We start from the raw sequence: 17681 nt of genomic DNA, 5'->3' as shown, positions 1-17681 counted from the left end.
TATGTAAGGAAACTAGCAAAGAAATGTACATGGTACAGAAACATGACTTCATGATTATGCCATTGCAATGGAAACGTTATTAAAATTAAGTTTAAAAAAGTCACCAAAATTGAATTGATTTTTAATGGATAATTTTACGTTTTGATTGGAGGGCACTATTATATAATAACATACACAGTTCTACTTACCTTTGGTGAGGTGGTCCTCCAACCCAGCAGGTTCACACACAGGTCTCAATGGTCCACAACTGCACTTCTCTCTCACTCTCTCTCTCCCAAGCCTGCTGAGCCCTGCTGACACATTATTTGTATAATGAAAGTTTGCCGTGTAGGCCCATTGACAACACCAGTGTCACTGACTCAAGCACGCAGTCATGGGTGAGAGGACTGCAGGGCTGGACCTTCAGGGAACCCCTTAGATAGCATGGTTCACTGTACAAAACTAATTAGTATTGTGTATTTTATTATATCTTACAAATTCCTCTATAATGATGTTTAAATTCACTAGGAATCAGTGACTACATTAACAGGGCACAAAGTTCTAACACGCTATTGATAAGACTGTAAGGTCTCCCGAGCAAAGCGTTATGATTATGTGTTTATGTTTAAAATTATTAGTAAGTGTGTATCTGTCTAATGTAACTACATGTTTTTATTTTATGCTATCCCCTATGTACGGATATATGGAACCTTTGTGGCAGTATATATATATATTTTTATACCGGGCTAATTAAGAGCTAGCTTACACCACACTGTTTTCTGTGTGTTTTTATATATATTTTTATATATATATATATATATATATATATAAAAGATAATGATAAAAACACACAGAAAACAGTGTGGTGTAAGCTAGCTCCTAATGTTTAGAACACCTTCATTCTCCAACCTTCAACTTCCTATACTTCCCCTTCACTCCTCTCCCAAGTTGTCCTCCTTCTCACCTCCACCAATGGAGAGAAAGTCCATGCCCTCTTCTCATCAGCCCCCCTCCTCTTGTCCCCTGGATCCAATTATCTCCCTTTTACTTTGTTACATCTCTCCTGCAGTCAGCTCCAACCTTGCCCATCTCTTCAATCTGTCCATCTCATCCAGTACCGTTCCTTCCTCACTCAAACATATCCTTGTTTCACCCATCCTTGAGAAACTTTTGCATGATATCAACTCCGTAGCTACTGCCCTATCTAACTCCTCCCCTGTGCCACAAAGCTACTTGAGAGGATTGTTTATCTCCGTCTCACCTCATTCTTCTCTTCATACTTCCTTCTTCATTTATATCTGCTTTCTATCTCCTCCACTCTAAAGAAAGCTCCCCCACTAAGATAACCAATGACCATCTCACAGCCAAAGACAACGGTGACTTCTCAATTCTCATCCTCTTAGATCTATGTGCTGCCTTTGAGAGTGTTGGTCACCTGATTGTCTTTCTGTTCCATTGTTTCAGTAAATCCATCTTTACCAACCATTTAATGTCTAATGACACTCACATTTACCCATCCTCCCTTGCCCTCTCTGCCTCAGTCCTCACTCATGTCTCTTCCTGCCTTTCTGCCATCTCATCCTGAATGTACCAATGTTTCTCAAATTAAACATTCTCAAAACCAAACTCATAGTCCTTCACCCTTTGAGGATCCCCTCATCTCCCGCTCTTTCTTTCTGTTGATTAAATCTCTCTCCTGGCTGTCCACCAAGTCCACTGACTGGAAGCCATCTTTAAATCCTCCCTCTCCATCCCACATATTCAAAATAATTCTCACTCCTGCCACCTCTGAAACAGCTTTAGGATCAGGTCTTTTCACACTCATCAAAACTGTTACCACGCCCTCGTCATCTCTTGCTTTGACTATTGTAACGTCCTTTCCTCTGTCACCCTCCTTACTTGCCTTTCCCCACTTTAATTTTTCCTGTAAACTTCTGCCTATCTCATTTTCCATTTACTGAGTCCTTATCCCTCGCGGCATTCAGTTCAAACTCCTCATTCTCACATAACAAAGAATTTGATCACCTGACCCCTCCTATATCTCCAACTTAGTTTCCGTCCACACTTCCTCCCATCCCCTCCGCTCTTGTATTGAGTACTTTCTAACTTCTACTCTAATTACCTCCTCTCATACCTGCCTCCAAGATTACTCTTGATCTGCTCACCTGCTCTGCTCACTCTATCACCCAGTCATACTTTTTACCAGTCTCTGTAACTTCAAACGTGGTCTCAAAACAGACTTTTTCACCAAAGTCTACCATCCTGCCTCCTAAAACTCCAATCTCTTATTCTCTCTTGACTTGCTCTTCTCCCCAGTTCACCCTCCAATTGTTCGTCCCTCTCTTTAGAATTTAAGATCTCAATGGAAGGGTCCTATTTCATCCTGTTCGTCCCCAAGCACTACCCGTGCCACCAGTGTTTGCTCACACTCAAGTTGGGCACAGGCTCATCAAGTGCTGAACTGCCTTCTCCTCCTTGCAATTCACCTATGTTTGCCCATCAAGATAGTGGGTTGTCTTATCCTTGCCCCTTGTCCTAACTAGTTTTTGATTAATTTCTCTGTGTTGTCCCAACTTACATTTAACGTACTTATGATATGTCAGGATATATGTTACCATGTATATTTGCTGTTTGAGGCTTTTTTATACTGCGGTAGATACTGAGTTATGATCAAATTGTCTAATGTAGTTTCCAGCCAGTTCATCCTAGATATGTAAAATGATGTCTCCTTACATACCGAGAATGGTGGAGGTGTTGGGTGGATGAACAATTTGAAAATTGGTTTGCTGGCTGAAGCACTAATGGAGAGTTCTAAGTTTCTACACAGCTGGGACTTTTTCATCTAGTTTCTATAATGGAAAAGCTGCTTCTGTAAAATCTCTAAAATATATGCTGATAACATTACAAGATGAAAATGAAATTATAAGGCATTCTGCAATGTTAAGCAAATGCACATGATTTTACTTTCAAAGACATTTAAGATAAAGGGAATATTCTTTTAGCTGAATGTGGAATTGGTTCTAAGATCAGTCATTAGTTGACTGGGGCTTTGTGGCTACAGTTCCTAGAGCATTAGAAACATACTGTATGAAGGACAAAGGAAACACAGGACACTATTTAAAATATGAGGGAGTAGGTATATGTGTCTGCGCCCACTATATTATTTCTGTGACTGGGGGCCTCAAACACGCAAAGCTAATAGATATCCTAAGAATAACACAGAAGGGCTGAGAGAACATACACTGGTTACTTCAATGTCCTAATGCTTTCCTATGGAAAGCATTTGTAGACCGTAAAGAAGGAGAGTGTATCTAAGCATCTATTCCTCATAGGCCATTTTTTACTTTATAGAAATTAAACTTGAAGTCTAATCTTTGTCAAGATAAAATGTTTTTTAAAATGTGGGTATGAGGGCTCATTAAGAGTCGGATGCATTTGCACACCAAACATATGTATGTAGAAAAAGACACGCAAAAAACCCCAAAAAGTACTTACGTATATATGTTGCATTGATCGCATCTCAAGGTGCGTCTACCACTACCGCTGGTTGCACCTGTATAGCAGCGCAGTTGCAGCAGTCTCCTCTCATCTCTACTGCTATTTAGGTGCAGCCAGTGGTAGTGGGCAGATCGGAGAAGCGTAACAGGTGGGGTCGATCACATTGATCATCCCTTCCCCTGGAGCCCTCCCCTGTGCTGAGTTTCTTAATTTTTTGGGGGGAGGGGTTAGGTGTATGGCCACACCTCCAGGATTTGGCCACGCCTCACAGTAACTAAGCCCGTCACAGCTCTCAACGGCCCTGTGCGCACTGAAGTCTAGTACTAAACCAAGGGGGCGGGCGCATTGCAAGAGGTGTACAACTTTACAAACCACAAAAATACATATTGTTTTTACATGTACGCAATGCAGGAGAAATATACATCTGATTTCCACAATTGTCAGTGAATGCAATCTGAAATGTAATTAAATACACCTCTATATGGTGTTTTCCCCTTTAAAAATCAAATGGCAATCTTCTTGCTGCATACACATAAGTTGAGTTTGGCTGAGTACCCCTACGTCCCTCTCACAATTCTAAATGAGGTTGTGCATTTTCCATTTTTCTCCCTGCAGCACAAAAGGGTTATTAGGTTAAAGTTCTATACCCAGTAGCTGGATTTGCTTCTAGTTCTATATCATCCCCTTGACTCTTAAAAAGCAAAAACACTCCATTGAAAATGGAGATAGCCTCTAACTAACTTCTACGTATCTTATACATTCCCACTTATGTCTTCTTCAGTATACAGGTAAATAATGACTTCAAACCATTAACACAAATGAACTGTTATCTATATACAGCAGCACCTACACAGAATCTATTTAATCATTCACATCGGTCTCAATGGATTTAATCAAAAGTCAATTAACCTACCGGTATGTGTGTGCCGTGTGGGAGTCCTTGGTGTGTCGGAGCAAACCAACGAAAACATGGGAAGAACATACAGTACAAACCCCACACAGATAGGGTTTTGCTTGAAACCGAACTCATAACCCCAGTGTTGTTATGCAGCAATGCTAACTAATACGCCACTTTGCTGCACAAACAGCACAAAATGTCACCCTATAGAACAATGGCTTTCTATATTATCGTCTACTGGAATTACCTGTGTTCCTTCAGCGTTTTGCAACTGTGAGTAATTATTTTTTGTAAATAATATTACATCTTCCTCGTTTTCCCATATCTTGGTACCGCATACACAGACACATCAAAGCTCTGCCATTTCTCTAAAGCAGATACAAAACAGAAATAGTGCAAGTCAGTAACAAGCTGGCTTTACAAGGTCTGAGTTATACCTACATAAATAATCAATACCAGTAGTAATATTATTTAGAATTCAATTAAATTAAGTGCTACAGTAATATAATTAGGCCAGCAAAACATAACAAATATATCTTAGAGTCAATTCACTATTACTAACTACATCATAATATAATAAGGGGATGGAGCGTGAATAAAACACGGAAAGAGGGTTGCAAGACTTAAAATTCTGCAGATTTGTGAGAGAACAAATTGAAAATATAAGAATCTAGAGATATACTAATGTTAATGTTCCATAATAGAATAATGACTTATTACAATAAAAATATGGTGCAATGAAAGGAAAATAATTAATAAGGTTAAAAGGGTTTATATTTATCTTTCAAAAAGAAAAAAAAAAAAACAGCCAATGAATGTAAATGAAGACAGAAATTGTTTTTGCTGTGGAGGTGTGATGGGATCTTATTCCTGAGTGCAATGTACCATAAGCGCAGATTTGTGGGGTGGCTCCGACTGTCTACATGAAACATTTTTCCCATTTGAATTCAGGTCTCCAGCTGTAAATTTCCCCCAAATAATTTCTTCTGGATTAAAGATTCTATGATAGAATCAATTATACTATTTAAAGACACTCCTTGGAGATGTGATTGAAATATTGAAATAATTTACACCAAGGAGATGTAATTCTTAAAGGTATCATTAATGCCGGGACTTCAGGGAGAACGTGCCTTATGCTATGGGTGTGTATAAGACTGGTAGTGCAGCTCCACAACTGATTCAACAGTAACCTGCAGAAGGCTCTCAGTCATGTTTATCATGAATGCTGGGAATGTGTAATTACTCTAGAGCGGTTAATGAGCTACAGAAATATATCACAATTCCAGAAATATGCATTAATCAATATGACACTAGCACTGCCGTTGATGGCAGAGGGCCTGATTCAGAGATGTACGCTAATGCGATCGTATCCGCGATTTCAAACGCAACGCAGCAGCGATAATCTGCTACTGTTAGCAAAGATCGCCCGAGCATATAGACGCCCACTGCTGCCCTCTTGTCTGCGTGTGATGACTCATACCCACGCAAATATCTGTAACATCGACAGACATTGGTGGCCATCCTACCCTTGCGGAAGGTCTACTGACACGCAGAGCTGCGTTTGCACTCGCAGTGGCTAATTAATGCACGCCCATGTAAAGGCGTTTAAACAGACAGGCACGCCTGCGTTTTTCTGATCACTCCCCAAACGCTGACAACCTGTCAGTCACTTTGTGATGGGATCTTCTGTGTGTCCGTAATTGCTATGTGATAGCAGTGTGGTGCATACGCATGCACAATGGCAAATAATCGCTCGATCTGTTTGAAATTAGCATTTAGCATTTGCATTAGCGTCCATCTGTGAATCATGCCCAGTGTCAGTTGGACAGGCATTGGATCCCGGCAATACCCCAATGAGCCAGGCCGATTATGTCTGCAACCCATGTTCCATGCCCTTTAGCGCAAAAGGTCATAAGTGCAAAATGTGCCTCAGCCAGCATGAGACAGGGGGTTATATTTACTAAAGTGAGAGTTTTTAGCAGTGGAGATGTTGCCCATAGCAACCAATCAGATTTTGGCCATTATCTTCTAGAAGGTGCTAGTTAAATGTTAAGTAGAATCTGATTGGTTGCTATAGGCAACTTCTCCATTTCTAAAAACTCTCACTGAAATATATACCCCAGGATGTATTAGACATTTTTGTGCAAAAAAAAATAAAAAATTCCCATATTATATTTCTGTACAGTTATACATGAGCCTCTTAAGTTACATCGAACAAACTGTAACACCAAAACGGTGGAAATATAAACTCAGCTACAACTAAACAGGCACAAGGCTACATGCACAAAGACTCTGCAATATTCAGCATGTAATTAGCACAAAGTCAGAGACTCAGACAGACACTCTTACACAACTCACTGGGTGCTATGAAGGTTAAGTGCACAAAGATGAGAAATTACACTTCATCTATCTGCTGGCCTTAAGCGGTACGGCGCTGGCATGGAAGCTGACTATAGCCAATGAGCTGCCAGTATATTATTATTTGCACCTAGGCTGCCAAGCAAGCTTCCTGGCAGGGGAGACCAATGTGCTACTTCAAAGCTTTGCAGGGTTTTTTTTATAAGTGAATATATTTGATAATGTATGTGTTCTTATTCTAACTACTAGTAACCATCTATATGCGCCTGTAATTATGACAGCATATACAGCGATGTTATAAAATGCCGTAAATACCGCTCATAACGGGTACAGCAAGTCAAAGATGTAAGATGACAGCTTGGCACAAAAACACAGTGGGAGGGCTTGTACATAATAAATGCTGCTAAAGTATAAAAGGTTTAAACACGTTTTTTAAGTCTTAAACATTTTTTAGGTATAGCTGTGAAAAAAAAATGATCTAAAAACGGAAGTAGGAAATTGCATGTTTTGAAATACATAGAATAAGGATTTCAACACACACCCATGTGTATTTACCACAAATAAACACACCCTATTCCATTTTAATAAAAGTACAAGGGACTTAAAACTAGATATTCAGATGGATGTGGCAAAAACACTTCAGTGATATTATCTGGTAAAGTTCCATGTTGCATTTTCACATACATGCAATGGTTCTGAATTATTTGCTTGTGGCATAACATTCAGTGCATGGTGAATAGAACTAGAGTCACACAGTAACACTGTACAGGGAACTATGGGCTTGACTCAGAGCCGCTCGTAAGCGGCCGCTCGTTCGCTCTGTGCGATGTTCGCACAACTGCACGTGCGTATGGTTCGCAATGCGCATGCGCAAACCAGTCATTGCGGTTGGAAATCGTGCGCTCGCAAAACAGCGAGGGGCTGCTAATTTGATTGACAGAATGTACCGTTTGTGGGTGGTAACAGGGGAAGGTGCTTGAAAACGGGAGAGTGGAGATCCGAACGCAGGCGTGCCTAACGGTCAAAACGGCGTTTAATGGGTGTGCATAATTAGTAAAGGAGCGTCATCGACCACGTCACTTGGTTGTCTTTTAGCCTGAACTGCTCGCAGTGATAGCGGGAAGTAAATCCTACCACAAGCACTGCGAGCAGTTCAGATGCCTTTCGATGTTCCCGATTAATCTAATAAATAATGGAGATGACGTGTGATGCGAACGGCAAAGGGGCGTCTTTACAAAATAGCGAGCGCATTTTTTGGACGTTCGCTCAGACATAGAGGTGTCAACACACTGCAAAGAGCGAGCGCTCAATTTAAATATCCGGCCCCTTTTTAAGAACAAGCGTCCGCAAATAGCGTCCGGGTCTGAATCAGGCCCAATGTGTGCTGAGCCTAAGGGCCATATCCATATAGCTGCGAAAAAGCAAAAACTAAACGTCTGATAAGTTTTCGTACAATTTGCGTGTTTCGGTGCAGTATTTTCGCGTCTTCTGTCTATGTGCGCTCCCGTTTTTCTTATTACAAAAGACGCAAAAACGCATTCATGCGAAAACTGCGCATGGTGCAACCAGCGAAAAGTACAGCACATTTTAGGGAAATCAGTCTGTACCCCTTATAAAGGCTTGCTGACATAGGAAATTATTTTATATCCCTTTGACACATCGCCAAATTAATCCGTGTAATTCCCAGGTTATTGCCGGCTCGACCAGGGTGGACGTGATTTTAAAAAGCACCAAAATGAATAACCCTGGTCGACCGACCTGGTATTTCAACCCGGGTTAAAAGGAGGGTTAAACGCGGGTCGGACCCGGGTTATTTGGCTCTTAAATGGTACAGACTCGGGATATTCGACCAGGGTCTGAGAAAATAGTGCTGATTGGCTTTTTCCAGTCAGCTGACCAGCCTGCACACAGAGCATGTCTCTGTATTTACATTACTCTCCTGCACTGCACACTTTGGGGAAAAGGCAGCTATTAATAAGCTATATACAGACAGCACAGTGTACTATACTGCACTTTACTTTCACTGGAGGAATCATGGCAAACTGGAGTGATGAAGAAGTAATGGAGTTGCTGCGGATCAGGGGTGAGGAAGAAATATGTAAACAGATAACGGGCACTGTCAAGGATTCGATAACTTATTGCAACATCGGCAAAATGTAGGCTGCATCTGGATTCATCAGGAGCCAACAGCAGGTCGTCAATAAGCTGAAGGCACTGAAGAAGCAATTTCATAAGGTGAACGACCACAATAGAAAATCGCAGTGGTGCTGCCCGCATGGACTGGAAGTTCTTTGAGCTGTGTGCCAATGCATTTGGCCATACTGCATTAAGCAGACCTGTGACAGTCATCTGCACTGCAAGCATCCCCCAGCCCCTCCTTTTCTTTACTGAAAACGTCATCATAATTGTGAGCCAATAAAATCCTTTAAAAATGACATCACACAGTTTTAACATGGGCAACCCGGGTTGAGTTAAAAGGCACCAAATCTGCAATAACCCGGGTTATTAAGGCGATGTGAAAGGCCCTGACACGGGTCTGACCTGGGTCGGACCCGGGTTCAAAACCCGGGTCCGACCCGTGTTTGCGATGTGAAAGCGGTATTAGAAGTGTATTAGTGGCCCTAATAAAAGTATTTGGGGTTCTTAAATTGTGTTAAATGGCTGTTATATGCATATTTGTATAACATTTGAAAAATTATAAAAAGCTAGTTTTTTTGGCCAAAATAATTGCTGCATTTAAATTAGGGGTACACGAAAATGGGTGCAAGTATATTTTTGTGTCTTAAAAGTACACTTTTAAATTTTTTTTAAAATACACAAGGTGCAGCCTCTAGCAATGTTTAAAACACATGTCCCATTCATAGAGCCCCACAAAATACCTGACCCACTACTTTAAACCCATTTTCTAACACTTTTAATTTTTTCACCCCAAAAATGACATGCAATTATTCCCCAAATTAAGCTAATTAAAAAAATATTTTTGCCTAATTTGTCATAAGGGGGTGTCCAAGGGGTTCTCCACATGTTTAATCAAAAATAGGGATTGAGCAAATTTTTTCACCTACTCTGAGATGGTGAAAGCAGTTCACCCGTTTTTGTCTATGGAGTTTTCACATATGCAAAAACTTTGGCAATAAAATTGCATGATACACATTTTTGTGCGCCAAAGTGCGGTTTTTCATGGCTAATTGGATACGGCCCTAAATATGATATGTTGCACAGGAATCGGTATGTTATACCGCCGGACGTCAGCCCAGCGGATGAAATACCAACGCCCGAAGTCCAGCAGATGAAGATCTCGACAGAGGAGGTAAGTAGGCTATCCCTAACCCTCTCCCCCCCTAATCCTAACCTTCCCTTAGGGGTTCCTAACCCTAACCTCTTCCCCTACTGCCTAACCCTAACCTCCCCCAGGGGTGTCTAAACCTAACGCCCCTCCCCGCACCCTAAACCTAACCCTTCCGGGGGGGTGCCTAACTCTAACCTCCCCCCGGGGGTGCCTGACCCTAACCCCCCCCCTCCCCTAGCCTAACCCTAACCCTCCCGGGGGTGGTGCCTAACCCTAAGTCCCCCCAGGAGACCCCAGACCTAACCACCGCCCCCCCCCCCACATGGCTATACGCTCCCGACGCCCAGCTTACCTACGATCGGTATGCCGGGCGTCGGGAGTTCGGCGTGGGGCTAATGATAGGCGTCGGTATTTAGACGCCTATCATTAGTCCCATGCTGGGATTTCACTGTCCGGAAGCCGGCGGTCGGCATTTCGACCGCCAGCTTCCTGACTACATACCGCTGCACATACTGTATAAAGATAAACCACTTATAAGACAGGACTGATTTACTGATGTTAGATTATGTGAAATCAGTCAGATCGCTGACAGTGTGTCAGGCTTGTTCTATCATGGAATTGTCTCATCATGGAAACAGTTTTACACTGTTTATAAGTTTAAAAAGTCCCGCTGGATTTTCAGGTGGTTCACTGGATACACTGATAAAGAGCTATATGTTCTTATAGATAACAGCTGTTTTCCTGGCGCTTCCATGTTTTTTATTCTCTATCTTATCTCTTTCCTCTTTCTCTTCAGCACCCCTCCCCTCTTTTTCTCCTCCTCCTCTCTCTCTCTCTCACCCAGCTATTTCTTATCCGTCCTCTATTACTCTTTTTTTCCTTGACACTCTTCCCTCTACTACTCTGTATCTCTCTTTACCCCTCCTCTGTTTTGCTGATTTCCCCCTCTAGCTCTCCTGCCCCTTTATGTCTGTGTCTCTTTCTCTCCTGCCCCATCTTCTCCCCCCCTTTCTTTCTCTTTTTTTTCTAGACCACAGTAACTCCTTCTATGCAGGCCGATCTTCAGTACTTCCAGTTGTTGTTGTGCAGACCAGACAATGGCACGTCATAGTATTGGCCCGCGTTCATGTGACCTGCAGACATAACTCAGTGTCTGTGGGAGGTTTTCTTTATAAGAGTCAGGAGGAGATGTATCAAGCCTTGGCGAGAGATAAAGAAGTAGTTGCCAAAAGCGACCAATCAGCTTCTGACAGTCATTTCAAAGACTGTGCTAGTTAATGACAGTTAAGGTAGGTACACACTAGTCGATCAGCAAACGATGCAATGGTCGTCCCGATTTCCCTTGAACTCTTGGACAAACGATATAGTTCATACACACTATGCAATCTACCAAACGATATTTCATGCGTCGTTCGTCATTTCAACATTAACTATATAATGTTAACATATAGCCTGGTCGTTCGGTAGAGTGTACAAAGTGCATGATTTACTGGAAATCATTGACGAGATCCCCGGATTGAGCAGCATGTAGGGGCGACCTGAAGATGCGACAGACGACGCAACGGGAACGCGCATGGGCCCTGGTGCAGACCTGTATACTGCCGCAGGCAGCTCGCAGGGTCTGTGGGCATTTTTTTTTTTCACCAGGCCATTCACAAAGCTGTGGGTGTCCACCCTCAGCTTGTGCGAGCGGGCTGTAGACCGTCGCGATTATCGCGACCACCCGGCTTGCGACGAGACCCTGGGGTAGGGTCTCAGCTGCCGCAAGCCCGAGTGGACTCCCTGCTCTAATAGAGCAGGAAGTCCACTACTGACATCACCAGTGATGTCAGTAGATCCTCCCAAAAATGGCAGGCGTTCCTAAGGGAACGCCTGCGTTTGTGCAGCCACCCCCCTACCCGCCTACAAAACGGGGCGAGCTGTCACTCACCATCGACTGCCGCACCGTCTTGTAGCGAGCCCCGTAGCGACTGAAGCTCAGACGCTCGCGCACGCCGGAAGCGGCACATGCGCAGGGCCCAAACATTGAATTAGGCCCATATTGTGTCCACACTTCACAATTTGAACGATTTGTCATTCCGATCCGTTGGAATTTGGCAAATTGTTCAAAATATTGTCTAATGCAGGGTTTCCCAACCACGGTCCTGAAGGCACACTAACAGTGCAGGTTTTAGGGATAGCCTTACTTGAGCACAAATGACTTAATTAGTACCTCAGTTATATTGATTTAACCATCTGTGCACAATCATGGATATCACTCAAAACAGGACTGTTAGTGTGTCTTGAGGACCGAGGTTGGGAATCACTTGTCTAATGTGTACCCAGCTTTAGAAGCTGATTGCTTGCTTTGGGCAATTTCTCCACTTTATTTCTCTCCAAGGCTTGCTACGTCTCCCCCTCAGTGGCAGGTGAGCACCATGCACATTAGATTTGACGTGCACACCAACGTGATATAATTTTTCACTACTTGTTTCTATTATACAGATAATCTTTAGCATTACCTTTTTTCTTTTCATATTTACTATTGTACTTTTTGGGCCGTCCATGCTTTTTCTTCTCTGCGTGTTGTCTGTGCATCTGTGTGCCTCTTTCCTTTCCTATATACTGTTTATACTTTACCGGTTGTGGATAATGCAGCGTTTGCTAACCTCATTCCTCAGTGAGCACTCACAGTGCATGGTTTCCCTTTTTCCTAGCAGGTGCACAGGTGTACTCATTACTGGCTGACACATTTTAAAAGTACCACAGGTGGAACTAATTATTTCACTTGTGATTCTGTGAGGAGACCTGGAAAACATGCACTGTTAGTGCTCCCTGAGGAATGAGTTTGGGAAACAATGGGATAATGTTGTGATGCTGTTATTCAGGAGTGTATGCTGTTATTCAGGATTGTCTTTGTTTTCATCACCAGGGGCTTTATTTACGGCGTGTCAGGTTGTAAAACCCATCACTTCTGTCTGTGTTTATGCCCGATTTTTAAAAGGGCAGTGCTTTTACTAGCAAGACATGGCTAGTAAAAGCACTGCCATTTTAAATATCGGGCATAAACTAGAGCAAAAGTAAACCCGACACCCTGAGGTGTTATTTGATTATTAACAGGTAGATTTATCAAACTTTCTTTAGTTGGGTACACACTGATAGATATATCGCCCATTCCATTTAACGGGCAATATATCTAAGGTGCATCTGCTGGTGTTTGCAGACGTTGTTCATAGACATATCCGATCTGCTGTGCAGCACGGCAGATGAAGATACAGTATATCTTGCAGATATAACGTTTCATCTGTTGGTGTGTACGAGTAACCTGCCAATTGCCCGTACACATGCTGCAGGGACCCAGTGGTGATTGATAGATCAAAAATTTAAATGCCTGCCCAGTTATGACATCAGTGCTAACTGTGCAGTCACATCGCCAGAACGATTGTCGGCCTAGGGTGTAACCAGCTTAAGGGACAAAAGTGAAGAGGTTGCCCAGAGCAACCTATCAGATTGTTGCTATCATTTATCCAGTACATTCTATAAAATGATAGCTAGTGATTGATTGATTGATTGATTGATTGATTGATTGCTATGGGCAACACCTCCCATTTGCTCTTTAGAAGGTTTAATAAATCTCCGTATAAGTGTGGCAAATAACTTAAGTGTTGGAGACTGTTTATGAGTGTTATGCTGGAGCTCTCTGACAATGAATGGAGGGGTCAGAGCTGATGCCAAGGGGGGAATTCAATTGTTGTTTGGGCGCCAGTAAGTCATGGGTGCCCGACGGCAGATATTCAATTGTTTGCCGATTGGGGGAGACTGCATGATTTCTGCTATCAGCCTCCTGAGATGGCGAGCAGAAATCTGCAAAAAGTCAGCTGTTTAGGTCCCCAAGCCTGGACTTTGCACTGGTTTAGCCACTTTATGTGGCTAAATTTGATGTATTTGGATGCGACAAGCACGATAAGTAATGCAGTTGCTCCTGATCAGCAAAACAATAGAATTGCTCTGTCGGGCACCCATTACATATTGCCGCCCCCCAAAAAATGTAATTATCCCTCAATTGCCATTGCATACGAAGTGATGACATAATTGTTATCAGAAGTCAATTTTATTATATTGATGATGTGTAGGTTTTCAGGCTATTAAAAATAAAAGTATTATATCCCAGATGATACAGAATCTTTTACAGTAGCTGGTTCTACTAAAAAGCCATCACCTACATTTAGGCATAATGAAAGGTTAATACTACCTACACTAATGTTTATACTTCTAAAATGCTGAGACCATACAGTTATTTATTTATTTATTTATTTATATTGAAGCTTCAGAAGTTACAATAAAATATATATGCAACATATTACAAAAACATATATTGAAAAATAAAGGAGTTTATACTTCTTTTGACCTTTTTCACAATATAAACAATAACACACAAAGAAGATCCTGAACCGGACCATACATAATTAAATACTTATGCTGGGCATACACTGCCAGATAAAATGTCTGTCAGACCGACAGACATTTTATCTTGCCGGCTGCCAGCCGCAGATGTCGCCAGCATACACTGTGAGAGAAATCTCACAGTGTATAGCCCGATATCCGCGCTCCGCCCCTGGGGGAGGAGAAATTTCCCTGTTCCTTCGAAATGTCTGTCTGTCGGCTGCGCTGGGCATACACTGCCCGATGCGGCCGACAGTTACCGGGTAAATATCGCATCGGACGGGCATGCTGAACAATCCAGCATGCCCGACCGAGCAATATTTAACCCTCTGTCGCCCCCCCCCACGCTACAATTATCGCGGCGATCCGCCGATATCGGGCGGATTGTTCCGATAATTGCAGCGTGTATGGCCAGCATTAGAAGGCAATGGGAGGATCTTGAAGGAGGATATGAGTCTCGTACCACATGGTATTACGAAAACATTGAAATACGGCTTCTTTAGTAGAAATAGGTAGGGTCTCTATAAAACTTTCCCATGTTGCAAAAAACTTTTTGGTTTGAGCTTCCTCATGGAGAGAGGCCTCCAACCAATCCATATGGAAAATAAAGAAAAGTTTTTCTCTGAACAATTTAAGAGCTGGTGGAGAACTCTGAATTCACAAATGAAGAATTGTTTTGTGGGCAGCTGATGAAATTGCCAAAAGTAATTTTTTAACATCTGTAGGTAATATTCCAAAAATTGCCCATTCTGGGGTAAAAGCAGGATAATTAACTAAATAATCAGTAGCAAAATGCCAGATTCATAACCAAAATCTTCTTACAAAGGGGCAGGCCCACAAACAATAATACAAGTCAGCTGAGGACTGATGACATTTATGGAAGTTGGAATTAGGCAATATACCTATTAAAAATCCTCTATGGGGAGAAATATATGACCGATGGAAAATATTGAGGTACATTTCCGTGTATTTGGCCGCTGGAAAGGTGTTAACGGAATACATTAACATATCAAGAAGGGTGTCTACAGTTAAAGAAGTGAAACACTCCAGTCATTGAGCCAAACCTGTACGTAGAGAAGAATATTCAACAGTAGGTCTGAAAAATCTGTAATATTAGGAAATAGCACCTTTAGATAAAGGAGACCGTATCAGCAAATCGTCCAGAGAGTTGCCCCGGTCCCCAGCCAGGATTGTTTTGAAACTGTACTAGCATAATGTTGGGCCTGCAGAAAATAAAAACCAAAGGCACCTATAAAAAGGAAAGTAGTCATGGCTGCAGAGTGAGACAGGTGTTTGTGAGAAGTAGAGTCAATAAATTGGCCCACTGTGGATAAGCCTGCCGCAGTCCATTTGGAAAAAATATGAGAGGCCTGACCATTCTGAAAACCAGGGTTACACAGTAAAGGTAAATGAATAGAAAAAGAAGGGCTCAGCTTAAATTTGTGTCTCAGTAACAACCACAATTTTCTTATTGACATAAGGGGATTGTCAAGAACATCAGAAAGAATGTCTCGGTCCGCTGTGTGTAAAAATGCACTCAGAGAAATTTGAGGTAGAAAATTTAGCTCCAAGGAAATATTGGTGTATATTTGATGAGTCGTTAACCAATCTTTTAAGTAGCGGAATAATGCAGCATAATTATAATGTAATATATCCAGAAAATTAATTCCGCCATTATGTTTGGGTTGACATCATTTGACTAGACCAATCCTGCTCGTTTGTTATTCCATATAAATTATGAAACAAACGATTAACACAAAGAATATCTGATCTAGTCAAAAGAATAGAAAGTACCTTGAGTGGATATAAAAATGTCAGAAAATAAACCATACGCAAGAGGTTCGCTCTACCTAAATAAGATAGCTGGAGATGGCTCATTCCCCCCCAGAGCAACAGAGATTATAGATACACTTTTTCCAATATTAAACTTGTACAGGTTGTGAATATTCTTGGGGAGAACAATACCTAAATATGGAATCTGCCCCTTTGCCCTATTTAATGGTGGTTGTGTCGCCCATGCCGGGCGTGTAAACCCCTGTTTCAAATATAAAGCCCTAGATTTATCAAAGTTAAAGAAAAATCCTGAGATAGGCCCAAGACTCCCTAACATATCTAAAAGAGGTTTTATAGATGTTCTAGAGTTGGAGAGGTAAATAAGAACATCATCGGGGAAAAAGCCCTGACCCTAATTTCCGCTTCCTCTATACAAATTCCTTTCATAACAGGCCAGGTTTCAAAAGTTTATAAGATTAATGAAATCGGGTCCAAAAACGCAAAAAAAGAAAGGCCAAGAAACTGTATCAAAGGCTTTGTGAGCATCTAAACTCAAAAGCAAATGGGGAAAAGTAACAGTTATTTATTTGATAATAGAAGTTCCTACCTTTCAAATATTTGGGAATACAGTCTACAACCCACATTTCCAACTTCATCATCACATCCGGTACTGATAAAAAATTAGGATTGTGATATAAATAACAATGCAAAATAATGCAATGAGTTATCAGGAGTTCTAGCAGACACAGGTTCAACCACATATTTAAGGGTAGCACTGTATATTTTTGGATAAACACCATGAATGGGTATCCCGACTCCTATGTAACCATTAAGTAGGGGGTTTTAAATAACCAGCTTATGGTTCAGCAGGTCTGACAGCTGTCAGCATGGATGCTAAGCAGCAATGAGAGGGACACACGTCCAACATTCCTGGCTGCCAGACAATAGTTGAAGGGTATGATAACTTATGCAGCAGCAACTTTTAAATTGCATGTTGTTAACTCTGCACAATTGCTTTTACAGGTAATCATTTCAACATTATGGTAACTGTGCTTCTAACAATGCAATATTATGGAAATTCTTTTTGTGTAATTCATGTTTTTAGAGGTTTCACTTGCCGTTGTGGATTAGAAAATACTGTACACATATAAAACTACACAAACCCCATTCTAGCTGCCTGGACTATCACAGAGAGTTCAGTAACTTTGTCTGTCAAATAAGACTGGAGCAAACAATGGGCCATTGTGGTTATAAACTAACTTTTTTTGATTATCGGCAAACTGTACATATGCATTAATTAACATGCTGCAGCGTTTGGGGGGCATCCCTGGGCAGCATTTCTTGGAGTGGCGAGAGCAGGGTATGCGTCGGTGGACACAGATTTCCTGGCCTCACAGGCTGATGGGACGATGCGATGAACAACCGGCGCGCACGATCCAGATCAAACATATACACTAAACTATT

The 17681-nt window shown here is 41.8% G+C and overlaps 1 protein-coding gene across 4 annotated transcripts in view; it reads right to left on the bottom strand.

Moving 5' to 3' along the window:
* The window catches only part of GCNT4 (glucosaminyl (N-acetyl) transferase 4), a 73507-nt gene that overhangs the window by 8509 nt on the left and 47317 nt on the right, over positions 1 to 17681 (bottom strand). For 3 of the 4 annotated variants that reach the window (XM_088443740.1, XM_088443737.1, XM_088443739.1), the window contains exons 2-3: positions 4623 to 4743; positions 189 to 290 (exon numbers count right to left, since the gene is read on the bottom strand). The gene's annotated coding sequence lies outside the window, so the exon portion shown is untranslated. Of the gene's footprint in view, positions 1 to 188; positions 294 to 4622; positions 4744 to 17681 lie in introns of all 4 variants that reach the window. The other variant, XM_088443738.1, reaches the window with a different exon arrangement.

This window comes from Taudactylus pleione, unplaced genomic scaffold, assembly GCF_031769625.1.
Source record: "Taudactylus pleione unplaced genomic scaffold, aTauple2 ptg000333l, whole genome shotgun sequence".
Classification (NCBI taxonomy): Eukaryota; Metazoa; Chordata; class Amphibia; order Anura; family Myobatrachidae; genus Taudactylus; species Taudactylus pleione.
This window is presented reverse-complemented; position numbering and strand designations above follow the sequence as displayed.